This window comes from Equus asinus, chromosome 18 (assembly GCF_041296235.1).
Source record: "Equus asinus isolate D_3611 breed Donkey chromosome 18, EquAss-T2T_v2, whole genome shotgun sequence".
Lineage (NCBI taxonomy): Eukaryota > Metazoa > Chordata > Mammalia > Perissodactyla > Equidae > Equus > Equus asinus.
The window spans coordinates 15527192-15548428 of NC_091807.1; the positions used below are offsets into that span (position 1 = coordinate 15527192).

General features: G+C 37.7%; 1 long non-coding RNA gene across 1 annotated transcript; it reads left to right on the forward strand.

Moving 5' to 3' along the window:
• Positions 1 to 459: 459 nt before the first annotated feature.
• On the forward strand, positions 460 to 13148 carry LOC139040958 (uncharacterized). Its single transcript, XR_011495283.1, has 3 exons — positions 460 to 714; positions 5764 to 5861; positions 11951 to 13148. It is a non-coding gene; the product is annotated as an uncharacterized lncRNA (long non-coding RNA).
• Positions 13149 to 21237: the final 8089 nt, after the last annotated feature.

The following is a 21237-nucleotide window of genomic DNA, read 5'->3' on the forward strand; positions in this document are numbered from 1 at the left end:
GAGAACCCGTGAACTTTACAGTTTGTCTGAAACAAATACGCACACACACAGAGAGGTATTCTTAACATTTGGTGCTTGAGGTAACCAACATCATTAATATTTATTTTCTTGTAAAGCCACAAAAATTTGCAAATAACATCTGCCTTCTCTTACAAATCCAGCTTGAAGAGCTAACATCTTCAAACTCCACAGAGCCTTGTCAATGGAGCTTCTCTCACTTTTCCATTAAGCGTCTTTTTTACTGTATTTCATTTAGTTGTTGAAATTGACTGGTTCACATCAACTGAGCTGTGGAAATAGACACTTGCAGACTGTAACTTGGGTTTGGACTTTGTTTATATCCACATTGGACATGTGGGGAAATTCCGAACTATTAGTTGTTAGATTTCCAAAGAAGGTGGAAAATGTGAATCTATGTGACTTAAATGGTTTTTTTTTTTTTTTTTTTTTTAGGAAGATTAGCCCTGAGCTAACATCTGCCACCAATCTTCCTCTTTTTGCTGAGGAAGACCGGCCCTGAGCTAACATCCGTACCCATCTTCCTCTACTTTATCTGTGGGACGCCTGCCACAGCACAGTTTGACAAGCAATGTGTACGTCCGCACCCGGGACCCTAACCAGCGAACCCCCAGCCACCAAAGCGGAACATGCGAACTTAACTGCTATGCCACCAGGCTGGCTCCCTTAAATGGTTTTGAATATATTTAGGAGAAGGTATTTATTCTGTGTCTTTTGTGCACCTTAGAACTTTTGAAGCTAAGTATCCATTCTTGGCACCAACTCTCTCCTTTCCTAACCTTGCCCATTTTATCTCCATGTACTGCTGCAAAACGTAGCATTTCTGTCGACATCAAAGCAAGTTCTAAACTCTGACGCATTCTGCAGTGTGAGGATGTGGGAGTCAATAGAAATCCATTCTCATAGATTTCATTATAAACATATTTTATTTCAAACACTGTCAATACTTAAGACAAGGAGAGAAGAATTCCCAGGGTAAACTACATTTTACACTATTTGAACCACGAAAGTGAGCACACAGGGAATAGATCTATTTAAGTGTTTTGTCAATACCAGCTTTAATATTGCCACTGGGCTTTATAAAATTTTTAGGGCTTATTTTTTTCTTCTTTTTTTCGCAGAAGTTTTGGAGCTAATTTTAAGTTTTGTTATCACTCTGAGGGTGGAGAGATTTTTAAAAGTCTATCATTTGACAAGAGTTTAAGAGTTATAACTTGCCGCCGCCCCCGAGGGTCCATGCAAATTTTCCCATTCTCCCTTTTGAATCTCACACAAGGTATGTCAATTGTGTCTTATTGCCAACCAGAACTCTTCCTGAGCTGCCTTAATCATATTTCCTTTGGCATAGAGCAACCTTGAAAAGGATATGGGATGAATAAAAAAACATTCATGAGTTTTTACGAAGTAAACCCACGGGTTTGTTTTAAAAACAAACACTAAGTGTTGTTTCAGGGAAGTCTTTCCATTTCAGTAGAAGTCGTAAAGGAAAAACATTTTTGACATCACTATCACGTATTGAGTTCATAGCACCCCGTCCAAACATAACTTTTCTTATTTTCTCTTTTAAAGAAAAAAGATCTATATGTTGATATATATATGTATATCTCATACACACGCATATATAAATATACACAAATATATGAGTGTGTATTTATAATAATATTCACTTAACAAAAAGAAGCATGAAACACAAACATTGAGCAAATATATGCGGATTAAATCAGAGTTTAGAAAAACAGTTCCCAGGCATTTCAATGCTCTAAAAAGAAGTCTTAACCTTAGGGAAAACAAAATTATCTCCACACTGGCCGACTGAGTTTCCTAGAAAAGCAGAGTGAAATAAGTAATATATAAAAGTACTGTGGAAACGGGTCAATTTGGGAAGTCTTGTAGGCAGTTTTATCACATGGCTGTGTATTTCAGTAACTACAAATTCATTTGTTAGAAAATAAAGTCATACAATGGAGAACCAACTAAAATATTCATTTACCAGTTCCAGTCCTTGGAATGGCCATGAGCTGGAGTTTAACAATTTTCTTCATTCAAATGGATTCTTCCAGAACTTTGCATCCTAACTGTCTTTTATCAAATCTACATGGTAGCACTCCTCTAAGAAATGCTGTCTGATTCTGAGTGCCTCCTCTCTGTCCCTCGCCCTCCCAGTATATGCCTTCTTCACTGCCTTTCTCAACCTATACTTTTGGTTTAGGTTGGTCTCAAGTATACTTTTGGGTTTAATTCTGTTTTCTCCACTATACTGCAAGCGTTTTGAAGGCATAGATAAGTCTTCTCTATTTTTGTATATCCAATGTTTAATCCAGAGTAGTGTCTCCTTCAGTGTTTGTCAAATGAATACATGAGTGGCAATGTCAGGGAAAGACCAGGCATATAAGAACTATCATTGATAGTGGGCTTACCATGAACCTAGCCCTAAGCTAGACACTTAAGTATTTTACTCATGTATTTCTCAAATCAACACAGTAAAGTGACAATTTTTTGTATGAAGATGCTCAAGTTTAAAAAGATTTGAGTACCATGCTCTGGTCTTCACAACAGTTGAGTGATGGAGTTTGGAATTTAAATCCAGTAATTTTTTATTCCAAAGATCATTATTCTCTTCCTAAACCTTGATGCCTCCAAGGAGTAGAGACAACCTTGGGATGTGGATTAGAGAATTCAAAAAGAGTAAGATTCTATCGAGACTGCCAAGAAATAGCTTTACATCCTTAACCCTCCAAGCTGTTTTTTCCTGTTTATCCCTGTGTCGTCAAACACTACCTTTCTAATACTTCCCACCTTTTGATGTAGGAGAATTTCTTTGACTCAGGCTTGGATTCCCTCCTCTTTGAAAGTTCACCAGAAGTCCATTCTTCTACTAGTTTTGAAAGGACTTCCGGTGCAAAGGTTCGACTAACCTAGCACTCATTTCATGGTACTTTGTCAGTATTTGCTCACACAAACCCACATCTGCTTTATTTATCATTCCATTATATTCCCACAGCCCATGTCCTTCCCCTTCCTACCACAGGAAAACATTCTAATGGGTTTAAGATGGTTTTGTTGGTATATGTTCTTTCAAAATGCATGTTTTTGGTGCACACATATTTTTAATTTATATAAATTATGTTCTGTTGTATATCTTATTCTTTCTTCATAAACACTACATTTTAAAAATACATCCATGTTGAATGATACATATACATTTAAAGCATTGTTCTGCAGTGTGTACTAATTTTCTACCAGAAAACACACAGAAACACCTGTCCTTACGTTCCTAATCTAACCTATTGTCAAAGCATATGGAAAACAAATAAATGAGAAGAGAAGTCAATTCCGTTGTCACTTAATCTTTCACCAATGGATATTAAAGTAAGTTATCTATATTAATGAAGTACTTTGAGAGTACTTATACTACACACTTTTGGAACATTCACATGTTCATATCTAGGGATCTTCTGGGGATATTGTTTGATATGCAACATATAGTGTGAGATTGAGGAATTATAAAGAATCTGGGAGAATAAAATAACATGAACTAGAAGTGGATTATGGAGAGACCACAAGAACTAAAACGAAAGTTTTTTTTTAAATCACCAATGAATAGTAATATTTACTTTGGAGACAAGGAAGTATCATCATTTAAACATGTGTTATAGATTCCTCTGTATAATCTCCTTAATTTCTTTTTCCTTTAAAAAGTAAGTTTATGGAGCACTAACTATGATACAGTTAATTTAATTTTGATAACAACCTGGAAGGTTTGAAATTATTATCCCAATGTGTTGATAAAGAACTAAGATAATTGAATAATATGCAAAAAGTTGTAGAGCTAAAACAAGGCAGGAACTGATTCAAACCTAGGGTTGGATGAGCACAGACTTTGATCAGAAATATTCAGCTCTAATCTCAACTCTGCTACTTAACACTTCTAAGACATTTGGCAAGTTACCTGCATCCTCTGTGTCTTAGTTCTTTTTTTTTACTTAATTTTATTTTTTCTTTTTCTCCCGAAAGCCCCCAGTACATAGTTGTGTATATTTGAGTTGTGGGTCCTTCTAGTTATGGCATGTGGGACGTCACCTCAGCATGGCCTGATGAGTGGTGCCATGTCTGCACCCAGGATCCAAACCTGTGAAACCCTGGGCCACAGAAGTGGAGCGCGCAAACTTAACCACTTGGCCACGGGGCTGGCCCCTGTGTCTTAGTTCTTAATCTGTGGAATGAAGTTATTGATGCCTACCTAAAAAACTGCTATGGGCATTAGAGATGGTACATCTAAGTGTCCAACAGAGAGCCTGGCACATAGTTGGCACTCATTATTTATATTAATATAATTTATTATTCTTATTATTAATGTATTATTTATTCTTACTAAGCTCACATATTTCATAGAAGAAATGGCATAGAGAGCCAGGCTTTGGGGGCATAAATTCAGAACTCGTTCCAGGAGACTAGTCACAGCTTTAATTAATCAACATACACTATACTTATTGTATACTTCCAAAGCATCTGATGTCTAATCTAATCTGTTTAGCATCTTTACTTGCCTTGTTCTGTCTTCCCAATACCTATTGAGTAGTGTAATCTTCCTTTACCACCAGACTAATACTCTTTCTTTCGGCTCACTTTGACCATATTACTAATTTCCTCAGGAAAACACCGTATTTAAAATCCTTCGCAATCTGGACTCCACTTACTTTCCAAATTCTGCTTCTTCTATTGCCTGGGCTTCTATGGGGAAAGGTCTGGTTTTTGTCTGGCCTTCACCTTATTCATCAGTTCACTTGCCCCCACGTGGCCATGTCCCCGCCTCTTGGTTTCAAATTTTCATACACTCTTCAAGGCCCATAAAGCCTTTTGTTCCTCTAACTTGTAGGTGGGACAGAGCTCCTTTGAACCTTTGAACTCTTGACAAAGCTTTTTTCCTCTTCTCATATGGCATTTATATAGAACTTCAAATCGTACAGATTTATATTCTTAACTCATTTGCCCTGGTTAATTAAAGCTTCTTGAAAACAGAAACTGCCTTACTCATTTCTTGTCAGCTCCTCCACCTAGTATGTAAGATGTTACACACAGTTGGCGCTTAGTAAACATTAGTTGACCATAATTAAACTAAAAACTTGGAAGTTTTCCTTCCTGGGCTGCTGGAACTGTGTTTCTGAAATTACGTCAGTCTTCTAGGTAAATTACATAAAAGCGAAATTAACTTTCAAGAAGATGAAAAAGAACAATTGATGGCTAAAAGAGTTAAACTTTCAGGAAGCAGTGACAGCATTCATTTTCTTCACCAGCCAAGGCAGAGTCAACAATGCAATTCAAAGCTATTGAAGTGAGCTGGGATTCTTGGCGAAACAATATTACATAATATCTCACAGTGGCTCTAAGTCACCGCGGTACAGTGGGTTAAAGCATTTTCCACCTGGAATCCAAGGCGACTTAAAAGGATTATTGATTTTTTCCTCTACTTGTAAATGAGACTCACATATTAGGAGTGAGAGCTGCAGACACAACATAATGACCTTTCTACTTGGCTTCTTTTTCCTAACATAAACAGAATCGCTTTCAGTGGTTAAGAGGATATTAAGCAGTAAATCTTGTAATTGTATGTGTGTAACTATCTGTACCTTGAGAGCAAAAATTAGGAGGCACATTTTTAATTTTAAAAATATCAGTTCTGTTCACTTAGCCTTAGAAATCTCACATCTAATTGTGTGTTTTCTCTTCCTGATCTGATGTTGAAAGGACCTGTGTTTGTTGATGCTTCAGCAGTCATACACAAGTTCAGCTTGAAACAATCGCTTTATTGAAGACACAAGACCTTGCCTGACCTTGTTTTAGAGGTAAGATTAAAAATAAACTTATCGATTCCTGCCATGTTATCTTAAGGAGAAAGATTCTAAAATATAAAACAGTGAGAAAACCCATATTACAGTTACCCCCAAATAAAAGTTACAAGGTCGATCGTCAGTAAAATTAGATTTTGTTTTGTACCTGCTGGGTTTCACCTTCATAATTTAATTAGGGACTTTCTGAAAACAAGTTGAGACTTGATGGATTTCCTGTTTTTTCAGAGCTAGTTCCTTTCTCAGGGATTTAAAGTAACTATTTTCTCTACCTTTTCACTTTTTAGGGGTGAACTCTTTAAATCACTTCTGTGTTTGTTTCAGGGGGAGTTTTTTTTCTTTCCTGGCTATTCAGTGAGATCTTTTACCCTCTATAGAACCAGAATGGTAACTTCCACACCTAATTCACTACAAGTAATCAGACACATTCTTATGATTTGAAAGGTACTAAGTAGATACTTACTCTGTCTAAACATACTCCCCCACCCTCACACACACACACACACACACACGCACACTGCCAGTTGTTGTGGCTGAAGCTTCCCCTTTGAAAATCTGTTCAGTTCATTTTGTTCAGCAACAAATACATGTTTCACAGGCTATGTGAGAGTCATTCTGTTAGATACTGGAGTTACAAACATAGTAATATTCGGCAACTTACCCAGCACCGATTGTGTGCCAAGCAAAGAGCTAAGTGTTTACATGTATATAAAGAGTGTGTAGATATATACTCTTTCTCTCATTTCATCCTCACAGCATCACTATGAGGTAAGTATTATAGCTCACTTTTCCTGTGTAAAGAAAGTGATATTCAGAGAGTTAAGTAATTTAGCTGAAGTCACGGAGCCTGTAAATACCAAAATGAGCAGGTTTTTCTGATTCCAAAGGTTGGGGTCTACCTGAAATTACTTCCATAAATAAGAGAGTCCCTGTCTAAGAGGTTAATGGTCAGGGAGAAAATGGAAGTAACTCTTAAGAGTTTAAAAAGAGCCTTCAATTTTGGCAAGGATTCCATTTTTATAGAGAAGAAAACAGGTTTAGAGAAGTTTTTAACTTTTCAAGCTTAGAAACCTGGTGCACATCAATTTGTAACGTCTCAGCTTCAAATCTGCTCTTCACTGCCTGCTATTCAGTAATAGAAATAGACCCTGATTGTTAGTCTGCTGGGGCTGCCATAACAAAGTACCACAGGCCGGGTGGCTTAAACAGCAGAAATTTATTTTCTCATGGTCCTGGAGGCTAGAAGTCTGAGATTAAGATGCTTTCTTATAAGGACGCCAGAAATACTGGATTAGGGCCCATCCAAATGACCTCTTTTAACCTTAATAACCTTTTTAAAGAGCCTATCTTCAAATACAGTCAGTTCTAAGGTACTAGGAGTTGGAACTTCAACATATGAATTTTAGGAGACACAGTTCCACCCCTAACACCCTGTAAATATTTCTCCTTTGCAGCCTGTATGATATGAAGCTTTGTCAGTAGAAGGTGCTGACGGCACACTGGAGGAGGAGGGTTCCTGGTTCTTGTGTGCTCCTCTAGATAGGCTCCTATAGCATATGTAACACAGCTTCTGCAGGACCAGGCTCCTGAAGCCTGTGTGGCTTCTGCAGTACATGGTTCCAACAGCACTCACCAGGCAGCCCACAGCAATTCTCCATGGACAGTTTCTACGAGCTTCCTCTTCAGGGCTTTTTAGTGAAGAGTCACCAGCATGACACCCACTGTGAACAGCTTCTCCAGGTACCTTCTCGTGCAGCTACACAGCAGAATGCTGCTCGCCGAGTACTTCCCCATAAAGGGTTTCACCAGGAGCACCCTAGGGGCAGCTTCACAGAGACTTCTAAGGAGTAGAACCTCTCCAGGGCAGTTTTCTCCACATCCTAGAGAGTGGCTTCCCAGCAAATGCTGCCAACATGGCGCCTCTCTGTGGGTGGCTTCCCCTGGAACCCACCCAGAACCCCCCTGGATGGTCTTACAGCCTCAGCAAACACCTCTGTCATCCAGCGAGCCATGGCTGCACCTTCCCCAACAAAGTCTGGATTTCAGTCTTGGGGTTGGAGGAATCCTCCAGATTTTTTCCTTCCTTGGGCATTCTTTCTTATCCCTAGAGGGAGCAGCTGTCTCTTATACCTGCTATTTCTCTATTCTTTGGAGTATTTTACTCCTCACTCATCAATCTTCTGTTACTCCAATCCCCTGTTAATAATCCTTTCTTATTAATAGTTTATTCTCAAATTACTTTGTGGTTTCTGTCTTCTGGTTGTACCCTAACTGATACAACCAGTAAGTGGCAGACCCAGTACTCAGCTAACCCTATGAAAAAGAGAAAGGTATAGGCACTATAAAGATTGGAAAGGAATCTGTAAAACTGTCATTCTTTCTGGAAGATAAGATCATCTATGTAGAACACCCAAAAGAATCACCAGAAACGTATTAGAACTAACAAGAGCATTCAACAGACCGGCTGTTTCATGCACATCAATAGCATTCTTTATGCCTCCAATAAACATAGAAAATATAAAGGAAAAAATAGCAATCTACTCTTACAGCAAAAAATTTGTTAAGAATTAACCTAACAAAAAATGCATAAGGTCATTACAGAAGAATTTCAAATAAAATAAAGTATATAAATATAACATCAATAAATAAGGATAAATATTTATGTTTATAAAAGAGATTAATAAATATTGTAAGGAAGTCAATTCTCCACAAATCAAGTTCAATACAATTCCATTCAGAATCTCAGAAGAAGTTTAGGGGAATTTCAAAAATTATATTTAAATGAAAACATGATCAGTAAAGTGTTAAATCATCTTTGAAAAACAAAAGCAACGAGTAAGGACAGATTTTAATGTATATTGATAAAACTGAGGTCCAAAATAATTAAAATAATATGATACTGCAGAACAGATAAGCAGACCACTGAAATACAAGGAAGAGGTCAGAAATAAGAGCATGTATGTATAGGAAATTGATATATGGTAAAAAAAAAAAAGAAAAACGCAGAGCAGGGGGAATAGAATACATGTTATATAGATGCCAGTGAGAGAGCCAGCACACTCTAAGGAGAAAATAAAACTAACTCATGGTTTTTACTACGTACAAAGAAAAATTCAGGAGAATTATTGAGCTATACGTAAAAGATAAATTTATAAAACCAATAGAAGAAAATGTAGTAGAACATCTTTGTGACCTATGGCTGAAGAAAGACTTCAAGAAGCACAAATGATAAGGAAAATATTATTTGATAATATTAAAATTTAAATTTTCTATTCAAAAAAGGCACTATAGATCAAGTTAAACACATAGATTATAGACTTGGGAAAATATTTGCAATATCTGCAACTGACAATGGGTTAATAGCTGAAATATACCAAGAGCTTCTGAGAAACAAACAAAAATGATAGAAAATAGAGTAGAAATCATAAACAAGAGATGTAAATAGGCATTCATAAAAGGAGATGCCCAAGGATATATTACAAGATGCTCAAAATCACTAATAATCAGAAAAATGAAAATTAAAAGACAACTGACATACCACTTCACATCCATAAAAATGTCAACAATTAGAAACCTGGATAATTCCAAGTACTGTCAAAGACGTGAGAAGATGGGAACTTTCATGCACAGCTGGTGGGAATGTTAAATGACTTAATTATCATCAAAAGCAATCTGAAAATTTTTTTAAAATTAGTTATGCATTTGACCTACGATACAATGATCCCATTCTTAGGCAAATATATAGGAAAAATTGTTGTTCAAGTCTATAAGAGGACATACACAAAGATTATCATCCAGACATTGTTTAGGATGATTAATAGGAAATTAGAGATAAACTACTTGTTTATTCTTAAGAGAATCATTGATTAAATTGTGGCAGATGCATACTTGAGAATATCATGCAGCAGGAAGAAGCAAAAAATTCAACAACATGAAGAGATTTAAAATTATAGACTTGAACGAATATAGTAAAAACAGAATAATATTATAGCACAGCACCATTTATGAAAATTTATAAACAACTAAAGCTATTTTCTTTAGGATAGAAGCACTGTAAAAATATACATGAAACTTGTGGAATGAATACCTTCAAAACACAGTAATCAAAACAGTATGGTGCAGGCATTAAGGCAGACAGATAGACCAATGGAATAGAATAGAGAGCTCAAAATAAACACTTGTATATGTAGTCAAATGATCTTTGACAAGGATACCAAGATCACTCAATAGGGAGAGGAGAGTCAACAAATGGTGCTGGGAAAAGTGGATATCCACATGCAAAAGAATAAAGTTAGACTTTTATCTTACACTGTAAACAAAAATTAAGTCAAAATGGATTAAAGACCTAAATGTAAGAACTAAAACTATAAACCTCCTAAAAGAAAAAATAGTAGAAAAACTTCATGGCACTGGATTTAACAATGATTTCTTGGACATGACACCAAAAGCACAGGCAACAAGAGCAAAAATAGACAAATGGAACTATACCCAACTTAAAATCTTGTACTTCAAAGGACACTATCAACAGAGTGAAAAGGCAATCCACAGAGTAGCAGAAAATATTTGGAAATCATATATCTAATAAGGAGTTAGTATCCAGAATATATAAAGGAGTCCTAGAATTCAAGAACAAAAAATAACCCAATTAATAATGGGCAAAGGACATTTCTCCAAAGGAAGAGCCATTTCTCCAAAGATGATATACAAATGGCCAAGAAGCATATGAAAAGATCCTCAACGTCACTAATTATCAGAGAAATGTAAATCAAAGCCATAATGAAGTATCACTACACACCCGTTAGGATGGTTACTATTGAAAATAAAAGAAAATAACAAGTGATCGTGAGGATGTGGAGAAGTTGAAACCCTTGTGCACTATTGATAGGATTGTAAAATAGTGCAACTGCATGGAAAAGAGTATGGAGATTCCACAAAAAAATGAAAACAAAACTACCATATACTTCAGCAATCGCACTTCTGGGTATATATCCAAAAGAATTAAAGTACGGTCTCAAAGAGATATTTGTACACCCATGTTCACAGCAGCACTATTCACAATTGCCAAGAGGAGGAAGCAGCCCAATGTCCATTAAGAGATGAATGGATAAACAACCGGATATTATTCAGCTTTTAAAAGGAAGGAAAACCTGTCCCGTGCTACAACATGGATGAACCTTGAAGCTACCATGCTAAGTGAAATACACCACTCACAAAAGACAAGAACTGTATGATTCCACTTATATGAGGCACCTAAAGTAGTCAAATTCATAGAATCAGAAAGTAGAATGGTGGTTCCCAGGGGCTAGGGAAAGGGGGGAAAAGGAAGTTGTTATTTAATGGGTATCAAGCTTCAGTTTTGAAAGATGAAAAAGTCCTGGAGATCTGTTTCACAACAATGTGAATATCCTGAACACTACTGAACTGCAGACTTAAAAATTGCTATGATGGTGAATTTTGTTATGTGCTTTTGACCGTGACAACAACAACAAAAAGAATGCCTAAGAATAGAGAATGGAGATAAAAGACCGTAAATAACAGAAACACAATAAAAAGAAAGAAATGAATAATAAACAGAAAAGCAGTTCCTTGAACAAATTAATAATGATGCTTGCCTATAAACTTAGGAGTGTGATTAATTTAACTCTCCTACAAAAATTCCAAAAAGTGTAATAAAATTTAATGAAATAAGATAAAGTAAAATAAAGCAAAATAAAATAAAAGGCGATAGGAATAAACGAGATCGCCTAGGGAGAGACATAAATGGAGGGAAGAGGGCTGATCACAATGAGAAATGCAGTGGAGAAGGAATAGCATGCAAAGGGACTGGAAAGAAATGAACCAAAAAGTAGAGGATAATTTTGGATGCATGATGTAGACTCCTAAAGAACAGGAGTTATCAAAACTACGTCCTGTGAGTCAGATCTGACCCTTCTTCTACTCCTTGCCTCCAAACTCTCACCCTGCCTGTTTCTGTACAATCCCTGAACTAAGAATGGTTTTCATGCTACAGCAGCAAAGTTGAGTAGTTGCAACAGAGACTGTATGAAAGGCAAAGCTTAAAATATTTATTATCTGCCTCTTTACAGAAAAAGTTTGAAGACCCCTGCAAGAGAATGATTTTAAGAAAGAGGAATTGATGAATTATGTCAAACGCTATTGTGAGATGGAGTAAAATGAGGACAAATATATGACCACTGGTTGTTTTGGATTTTGTCTCTACTAAATGTGAGTTTTCCATCACTAAACTGAAGCTGTGTAAGAATATAAACTTTTTCCCCCTAAAATTGAATTTTACCAACTCTTGAGCTACCATTCTCAAAATTCAAGATATAATCAGTCATGTCTCCATTGAGTTTTGCAAAGATTCTTTTGAGTAAATACTCAGTCCCTCTTAGAATCTCCAGATTCCCCCCACCTAGGGGTGATCTAAGTTCCAGGCAAGGTCACTTATCACGCTATAGCACACATCAAGGAAAAGGATGTCTGGGACCATGAAAAGAGTGTCTGATACTAGTGACTACTATGACTCTAAAAGTGATATGAATCCACTAGACTTCCATAGCTCTGTAATGCTAGCCATTAAAATCATCTGACCAACTCATCTTCCTCTTATTCTGTTCTTACCACCAACTTTCTAATTATTTGTGGTTTGCATGTAATTTACTTTTAGAGAGAGTATACTGACTAGAGAACTCTGATCTCTAGTCTGATTGATTCGGGTTATAAATTTTAAAATTAGCATTAAGTCTTATATATTCATTCATTATGACTTTAGCCAGTTCAGTCCCAGAGCCCTCTAATTTCTACACATATTAACTCTAATATTTCTAAGACTACAGAGCTGAGGCCCTCATCCTGAATTGCAATGGCTAGATGAAGATATCACACTATGGAAATAATAAATTTTAACAGACAAACATTGCCATATCACCCTACCAAAAAATCAAACATCTAAATTATTCTCTCCTTTAATCAATTTATTTTATTAAAAAAGAAAATTTTTTTTTTCAGTTTCACCCCCCGTTGGTTCTTTTGTTTTCTTGACTGCCATGATATCTTTAAGGGTTTCTCATTAATGTCTTCCACACATTAGCCTCATTTTAATTTTTCTGAAATAAAAAAACATACATGAATAACATGAGGAATGCCTTTCACATGTCTACATTCTGAAGCTCCCAAATGTAGTTCAAGATAGCAAACTGCCAGAGACTTCAGGAAAAACGGAGACCAAACACTGAGTTTCCCATCAGTCATGTTGACATAATGTGCGTACACCGAGAGAGATGTAACGGCATCCTGCTGAAGGCTTCTAGGAAAAAGGGGTAAAAGCTTAATAGAACAATTACTGGGGCATTTTTTCACCTATTTAAACACTGATTACAAAACGACTACTTATCGTACCCAGAGTTATTAGTGTAATACCTAGAGAAAGAATATGAACATTTCGTTTAGTGAGTAATGAAGAGACCAGAGTTCCTTTTATTATGTGCACTATGAGATAATCTTCAAACAATATAAAGATAATAAATTAATAATTGTTACACTTTCATATGAGAAAATATAGTTTCTATTGTCAGGAAATTTTGGAATAAAAATAAAATTTAAAAATCATAATTTAAGGAAATCTATTCACTTTCTCTTTCTCCTTTTTGTCAGTAAATCTACATATATCGGCTAAATTAAAAGAGTTCTGAAAAAGATAAAAACTATACAAAGAAAAAACCTCTGTCAAATCCAATTTTGAGGAAAATCAAAGACCTAGTTTGGCACTGGTAGACAGTACTATTATCTCAGCATTTGCCTGATGAACTGGAGGTATTGCAGAGGGGCATCTACCTTCATAGGACCAACAAAACTCATGTTCTCAGATTCAATCAGCGATTAGTCCTACTGGTGTGGATGGAGTATGAGCTTAGGGTGAACAAAAATACATACACAGAAGTTATGCCATACCATGCCAAAGTAAAATTTAATCCAAAATAACAGGTTTTTCATGGTTGGAATTTCCTCCATTTAATCTCTGGACTGATTATTCAAATGCTCAACTGACCAGTTTAAAACCAGACAGCCAATATCTAGATGTATCATTGTGTCATGAACTGCAAACACATCATGCTGAAACTAGATTCACTACATATTCGTTTAAAAGTGATTTTGAGAAGATATTATGTTCAAGGCAATGTGTCTTTTCCCTCTCTCCACGTCTACTCCCTCTCTTAGAAAACATAAGTTCTAGGACAGTAGACTGAAGGCTAAATATTTCTGGTTACTATATACACCAAAGTTAGCTAATTTATCAAGTACTTTTACATCTTCTTTATAAGTATGGACATTATTCAGCAGATAGTTGCGCAAAATAGCCTGTTAACTTGGCCTCATGCCTTCAGCTCTCTCTACGCCTTCTTGTTTCAGTATGGACCATATCAGTGCGGAACAATACCATGCAGCAGCTCTCCGCAGAATCTCTATAGGGGAGCTCCATTAGTGCCAGAGTTTTAATCGACAATAATAGAACCAAAAGAATATAACTATCACTCAAGGAAAGAGTAGACTTTTGTTTCTATCATAATAATTTTTTGTGTGATTTATGATACACAAGAAAATCACTGCTTTACAGTGTATACCTCTAAGAATAGTGAGGATATGTTAAAACTTTGGTTTATACCCAGAGACAGTAGGAGAATAAAAGATGTGCTACTTGCTGAATTCAGAGCGTAATTGCTAAGTAGGACTCTTTTGTTCCTTCCTTATACTACGACAACCCGTCTGGTATAAGTTCCTGTCTCTGGACAAGTACATGCACACACACACGCACACATGCACACACAGAAAATTACATGAATCATTTTTTTACCAAATCTTAAAACTTCTTAGCTCTATTTAAGGTGTACGGTAGTCTATGCAATCACATGACATGCTCTTTTTCTAGCTTAGTTTTCTTTCACTTTATTTTGGGGTAAATTGTAATATAAAATTATAATATTCAGGGGCCAGCCAGTGGCGCAGTGGTTAAGTTGGCACGTTCCACTTCTCGGCAGCCCGGGGTTTGCTGACTTGGATCCCGGGTATGGACATGGCACCACTTGGCAAAAAGCAATGCTGTGGCAAGCGTCCCACATATAAAGTAGAGGAAGATGGGCATGGATGTTAGCTCATGGCCAGTCTTCCTCAGCAAAAAGAAGAGGATTGGCAGTAGTTAGCTCAGGGCTAATCTTCCTCAAGAAAAAAAAAAGAGAGAATTATAATATTCTGACCAAGATTTTAGAAAAACAAAAGAAATCAAAGAAAATGTTAGATCTGTGTCTTAGTCTACTCAGACTGCTATAACAAAATACCATAGATTGGGTAGCTTAAACAACAGACATTTATTTCTCACAGTTCTAGAGCCACCAAGATGAAGGTGCCAAAAGACTCAATTCCTGGTGAGATCCCTCTTCCTGGGTTGTCTGTGGGCACCTTTTGGCTGTGTCCCTACACGGTGTGTCTCTTCCTCCTTTATAAAGGCACTAATCCCACCATGAGGGCTTCAACACATGAATGGGGAGACACAATTCAATCCATAGCAGTCTGTTTGTAGTATTCACTTGATCTTCCTCAAATCAATTTAATGTTACAGAAGGATAAGGAAAAAATTGTCATATTTGACAAGGCCAAATTTATCACAACCTATTTTTCCCCTTTACAAGTCATTTTTCAGTGGAAGAGGAAATGTATAATACTCAGCAATCTATCAACACAGATCAAAATATTGGCAAAAATAATTCTCTGAAAATATTTGGCGTATTTATTTCATAATTAGTATGTTGTCTTTGAAAATTTCTCAAGCACCAGAGAAATTAATTTTGTATATTATAAAATTGTTTTTATCCATCTCTAATGATAGTGTTTCTAACCTGGAGCTACTTATATAAGACATGGTGTTGCTAGTAAAAGAGAAATATATCAAATAGGAATGTTACATTGTTTAGGGTAAGCTAGGCTGAAGTAATAAACGGACTCAAGACCCATTGGTTAAAGCCAACAATATGTTCTACCTAATGTCAACACAATCAAAACTGTCATCAAAAGCAAGAGTTAAAGACCTGGGGCAAGTGAAAGTGTATAGTTGTCCTTTCTATGTGAAAGCAAGCTGAATTTAATCCTCTCTTGATTAGTATTAAGCAAATTACATTCATCAAATTAACAGCTACATATGAAGTGCTAGAGGTTGTGTTTATATTTTCTAGTAAAGATACCAAACCCAACAAAGGAACTGAGAGGTGAGTATCATTTGTTTAACTACGTTATTGCATCATGATCCGTCATGACCAATTTGCATTTGCAGGGGCCATAGAGGTGAATTAAATAGGGATATGATGTTGCCAACTCCTCTCTCCACAGTCCTTTAAATCTTTCATGGTGGCACTAATCCATGCAGTTCTCTGAGGATGTATTGTTGCTTCTGATTTTCTGGGAAAGAGGAAGCAGATTAGGGGGCATCCACCTGACCCTTCTGACAATGATGGCTCTTATTTCACAGGTCAGGAAATGAATTTTAGAGTTCTGCCAGCCATAAAATATACACTCAGTGGGCAGGAAAATACCCTCAGAGTAGATACATGGACCAATGAATTCATCAAGAAATTGACTTGGGGCAGCGTTCCATTTATATCCTGGACTCCATAAGCCCCTACTTTATCCAGAAGACCATACTGGCATTTTGGATCCTCTGGTACCAGTGTTATCTCAGATATTTATCCAATAATCCTCACAGAGTCTAGGTATTTCCATTTCTCCAAAATAGTTATGTTGATAAATAACTACAGCTATCTGGGGAAAGATTAGAATTTCTCTCATAAATGTAAGCGTTGATATTGTGAAGATCTTTCTCAATGGGACCTGGCCTCTTTTCAATCAATGGGTGCTGGGTGTGTGAATTGACATATCTGGAACCTGGGTGAGGCACTGTGATTTCTCCAATTCAGTGTCAGACTTTTGCTCATTAGATATTTTATTTTTATTGTTGTTGGAAATACAAGTCATATAGTACTATACTTGGCTGATCATCTATCATGGACTGTGGGACACCATAATCTATGAGCTATGCTCAGAAATTATTGTGCAACAAAATGTCCTGATTGTTTTCCTCTAGCATGCAGACTCTTTGCTTAGAAAACTTAGGGAAATCTGAGTTTATATTCGATATTCTCAATTCTGCTGCCCATTTTCAGTAATTCCATCTAACTTGTTTCCACAAGTTATGTGCTTCAAGCAGGCTTCTACCTTTCTTGAATCCCATTATTCTTATTGATTCTAGGGAGTCCAGTCTTATGGCATCATCTTCTACTTCTAACTCCAACCTACAGTTGTTTACTACCACTGAGATTCTCCAAGATGCTAGTATCTTCCTCACTAGTACATTTCTTATTGCCTAAGCAAAGGGAATATGCTCTGAGACATCCCTGGGAAACAGCCGGTTGATATGTTCTCCGGTCTTACATAATAAAACCATTCAATCATTCCCATTTCCCTGAGCTTCTGGCCCCTTCCTTAATACTATGTCAAAGTAGTCCTAATATCTCCTTTTTATTATTGTGGGTCATTGTTATGTCCAATCTATGAGGAGCCATTCCGGTAGGCTTATTTGAACAGATTGAACTTATGAGGATATCAAAACTTGACCCCCAAGTCAATGGGTTTTTCTCTACCCAGGGTTATAATTTATCCCTTGAACATCCTCAACATCCCACACAATTTCCTCTGGTTTCTGATGGCGCATGTTAGCCAAACCTTGCAATTTTTTTTTTGGTTTGTGAGCTATTTACTCTCATAGGAAGAACTTTATTTTTTAGCTCAGGCTGGATTGAGTTCTTATCACGGTGTGCGTGGGAGGAAATGCGGACTTGCAGCAGCAGAAGTTGTGGGCTACAAAGCATTCAGTTTTGAGATTCTGGTCTTGGTTGAGGTTTTTTCAGGTTCTACAAGCAAGAGTAGTCTTTTTCTCTCTAGTATACAGATTCTTGCCAGCACAAAGAATTTGGGAAACGTCTATAGTGCCAAGTTTGCCAGTCCTAATGTCTCCAACCTAAGTCTCAGCCTCACAGTCCCTTCTTAGTAAGGTCTTGTCTCTGATATAAGGGAACTGCTAAGGCTATACACTTTATTGTTTGGCTACACTTACAATTAGATGCTAAGCCTAATTTTCAGAACAATATTCCCTGTAAATATAGGAAAAATGTCCTCAGAAGCTGCCATATAGCCCTTCTGACTTTGACAGTATGCTTGAGTTGATCATTAGCTAAAATGAACTAGTCATGTTTTCATTGCATGCAAGCAGTTTACAATAGCCAGACAGGTCCACAATCCTTAAAATTTTCATTGTCCCATTCCATTCAAGTGCAACAGTCTCTGCACAACCCAGCACTTTCTCTTCTCCCTATTCCTTCATGTAAATCCATCACACACGTGATGGTTAATTTTATATGTTAACTTGACTGGATCATGAGGCACAGATATGTAGTCTAACATTATTCAAGATGTTTCTGTGAAGGTCTTTTTGGAAGAGAGTAACATTTAAATCAATAGACCTTAAGTAAAGCAGATTTCCCTCCATAACATAGGTGGTCCTCATCCAATCAAAGCAAAAGGCTGACCTTCCTCAAGCAAGAAGAAATTCTGCCAGCAACAGCCTTTGGATCTTCCTAGGTCTCTAGCCTGACAACCTTCAGACTTAAATTGTAGCATCAGCTCTTCCTGGGTCTCCAGTCTGCTAGCCCAACCCACATATTTTGGACTTGCTGGCCTCAGAGTGATACCAGCAAGATAGAAGAATAGGATGTCTCCAGCCCTAGTCCCCCCAAGTAGAAACACTGATTAAGTAACTATCCATGAATGAGAATCTCACTGTGAGATTATGGAAGCCAGGAGAAGGGTTACAGTATGCCAGTGAAGCAAAAATAAATGAGAAAAGACCATTAAAGTGAGTAAGAGGAATACTTTATCCATATCGGCTAACCCCTACACCACCACAGCACAATGCCAAGAAGGACACCCTGTGCCCATGGTTTCTCTTGTGGGGGAAAGACAGACCAAGGTGGACATCCAACTTCCTCTGCATTTGACACTGCCTTAGTGGCCCACTTCTGTCTTGATTCATGCAGAACACTGGAGGAATTGTCATGGCTAGACCACCTGAGGGCATCTGGGAACAAAGAAAAGCAACAGGACTTTCAGCTGCTGGCAAGCACAAATCTTGGCACTAGCCCCTTGATCTTCACCAGTGGCTTTGCCAGCCTTGCCTAAACGTGGCTCCACCAGGTCCTTGTCAGCTTTGTCCAACCATGGAGCCTCCCCCAGCTCTGTAGAACAAGAGTTCCCCAGCCACCCTGCCCAATGATGGAGACCATCATGAGTCTCTATCTCACTTACAGCTGCCCTGTCAGCAATCTTGAAATTAAGGAACTCCCCCTGCTAGCCCTGTTAAACCGCAGATCCCTGTCAGGAGCCTTGTCAGGGACCCTGGACCACATAGGCCTGTCCATTGGCTTTGCTGAACTGTGGAGCCCCAACAAGAGCTTAACCCAATTACAGAGCCTTGTCAGCAGTTTCACCTGACAAAGGAGCCCTGCCTACCAGCCCCACCAAGGAGCCCCATAAGTAGCTTCACCTCACCTTGGAACCCCACCAATATAACTGCAGAGCCCTGCCTACTGGTCCTGTCCAACTGGCAAAGCCCCATAAGTAGCCTTACTACACTGCAGATGCCTGCCAGTGGCATTGTCTCACTGCAGAGTCTCACTAGCCAGCTCCTCCTGACTGTGGAACCCCTCCTGCTCAACCACGGAGCCCTGACAGCAGGTCCCATCTGACCATGGACCTTGGCAAAAGGTCCCCCACAACCTTGTAATTCCAGCAGCAGGCCCCTCTCGCCTGACCACAGCCCCCAGCAGTAGGACCACCAACTGGCTCATCCAGAATCCCAGGCCAGGTGAGTGGTGAATGCCTTCCCCTGCCAAAGTCAGCCTGTAAAGACCAAAAGAGGTGACCATGTCTTCAAATGTGCAGACACCAATGCAAGGATACAAGGATCAGGAAGAATTAGGGAAAACATGATACCAGCAAAGCAAATTAATAAAGTTCCAGTAACCGACCCTAAAGAGATGGAAATCTATAAACTACTTGACATCAAAACAATCATTTCAAAGAAGCTCAGTGGACTACAAGAGGACACAGATAAACAAGTAAACAAAATCAGGAAAACAATACATGAACAAAATAAGAGATTCAACAAAGAAATAGAAACCATAAAAAAAGGACAAACAGAAATCCTAGAACTCAAGAATACAATGACTGAACTGAAAATTCCACACAGAGCTTCAACAACAGACTCAATCAAGTAGAAGAAAGAATTAGCGAACTCAAAGATAAGTCATTTGAAATTATCCAGTCAGAGGAGCAAAAAGAAAGAATGAAAAAGAGTGAAGATAGCCTATGAGACTTACAGGATACCATCAAAGGAAACAATGGACACATTATGAGAGTCCCAAAAGGAAAAGAGAGGGAGAAGAGGGCAGAAAGATTATTCAAAGAAGTGATGGCTAAAAATTTCCCAAATCTAGAGAGGGAAATGGACATCCAGATTCATGAAGCCCAAAAGTTTCCAAATAGTTTGAACTGGAAGAGATCTACAGCAAAACACATTATATTTACATTATCAAAAGTCAAAGATAAAGAGAAAATTCCAAAAACAGCAAGAGAAAGGTGTCTCATTACATTCAAGTGTACCCCCAAGAGACTATCATCAGATTTCTCAGGAGAAATCTCACAGGCAAGGAAAGAGTGGGATGACATATTCAGAGTATTGAAATAAAAAAAACTGCCAACCAAGAATACCGTACATGGCAAAACTGCCCTTTAAAAGTGAAGGAGAGCTAAAGATCTTCCCAGATAAACAAAAACTGAGGGAGTTTATCACCACTAGACCTGCCTTACAAGAAGTAGACTTGCCAGCCTCTATAATTGTGTGAGCCAATTCCTCAAAATGAATCTCTTTGTATTTGCATACACACACCCTATTTATTATTTCTCTGGAGAATCCTGACTAATACAGGTGAGACTCGGCACTTTCATGCTACTGCAGGCCAGGAGATACATCCTCATAAGATCGGGAACAGGATTATTATTACCTTTTTCATAGCAAATGATCCCAACCCAAAATCCCACCCAGAGTATGTGCTTTTAAGACCATTCCTAGAACCGGTTGTCTTAGCATGGGTTCTTCATAAATCAAAGCCTGAGGCAGAGGTATGTGTTCAGGTAATTTATTTGTGAAGGGAGCTCAGGAAGTGCGAGTTAGGCATGGGAGTTGTGAAAGAGGAGAGGAGGGAAAGCTGAC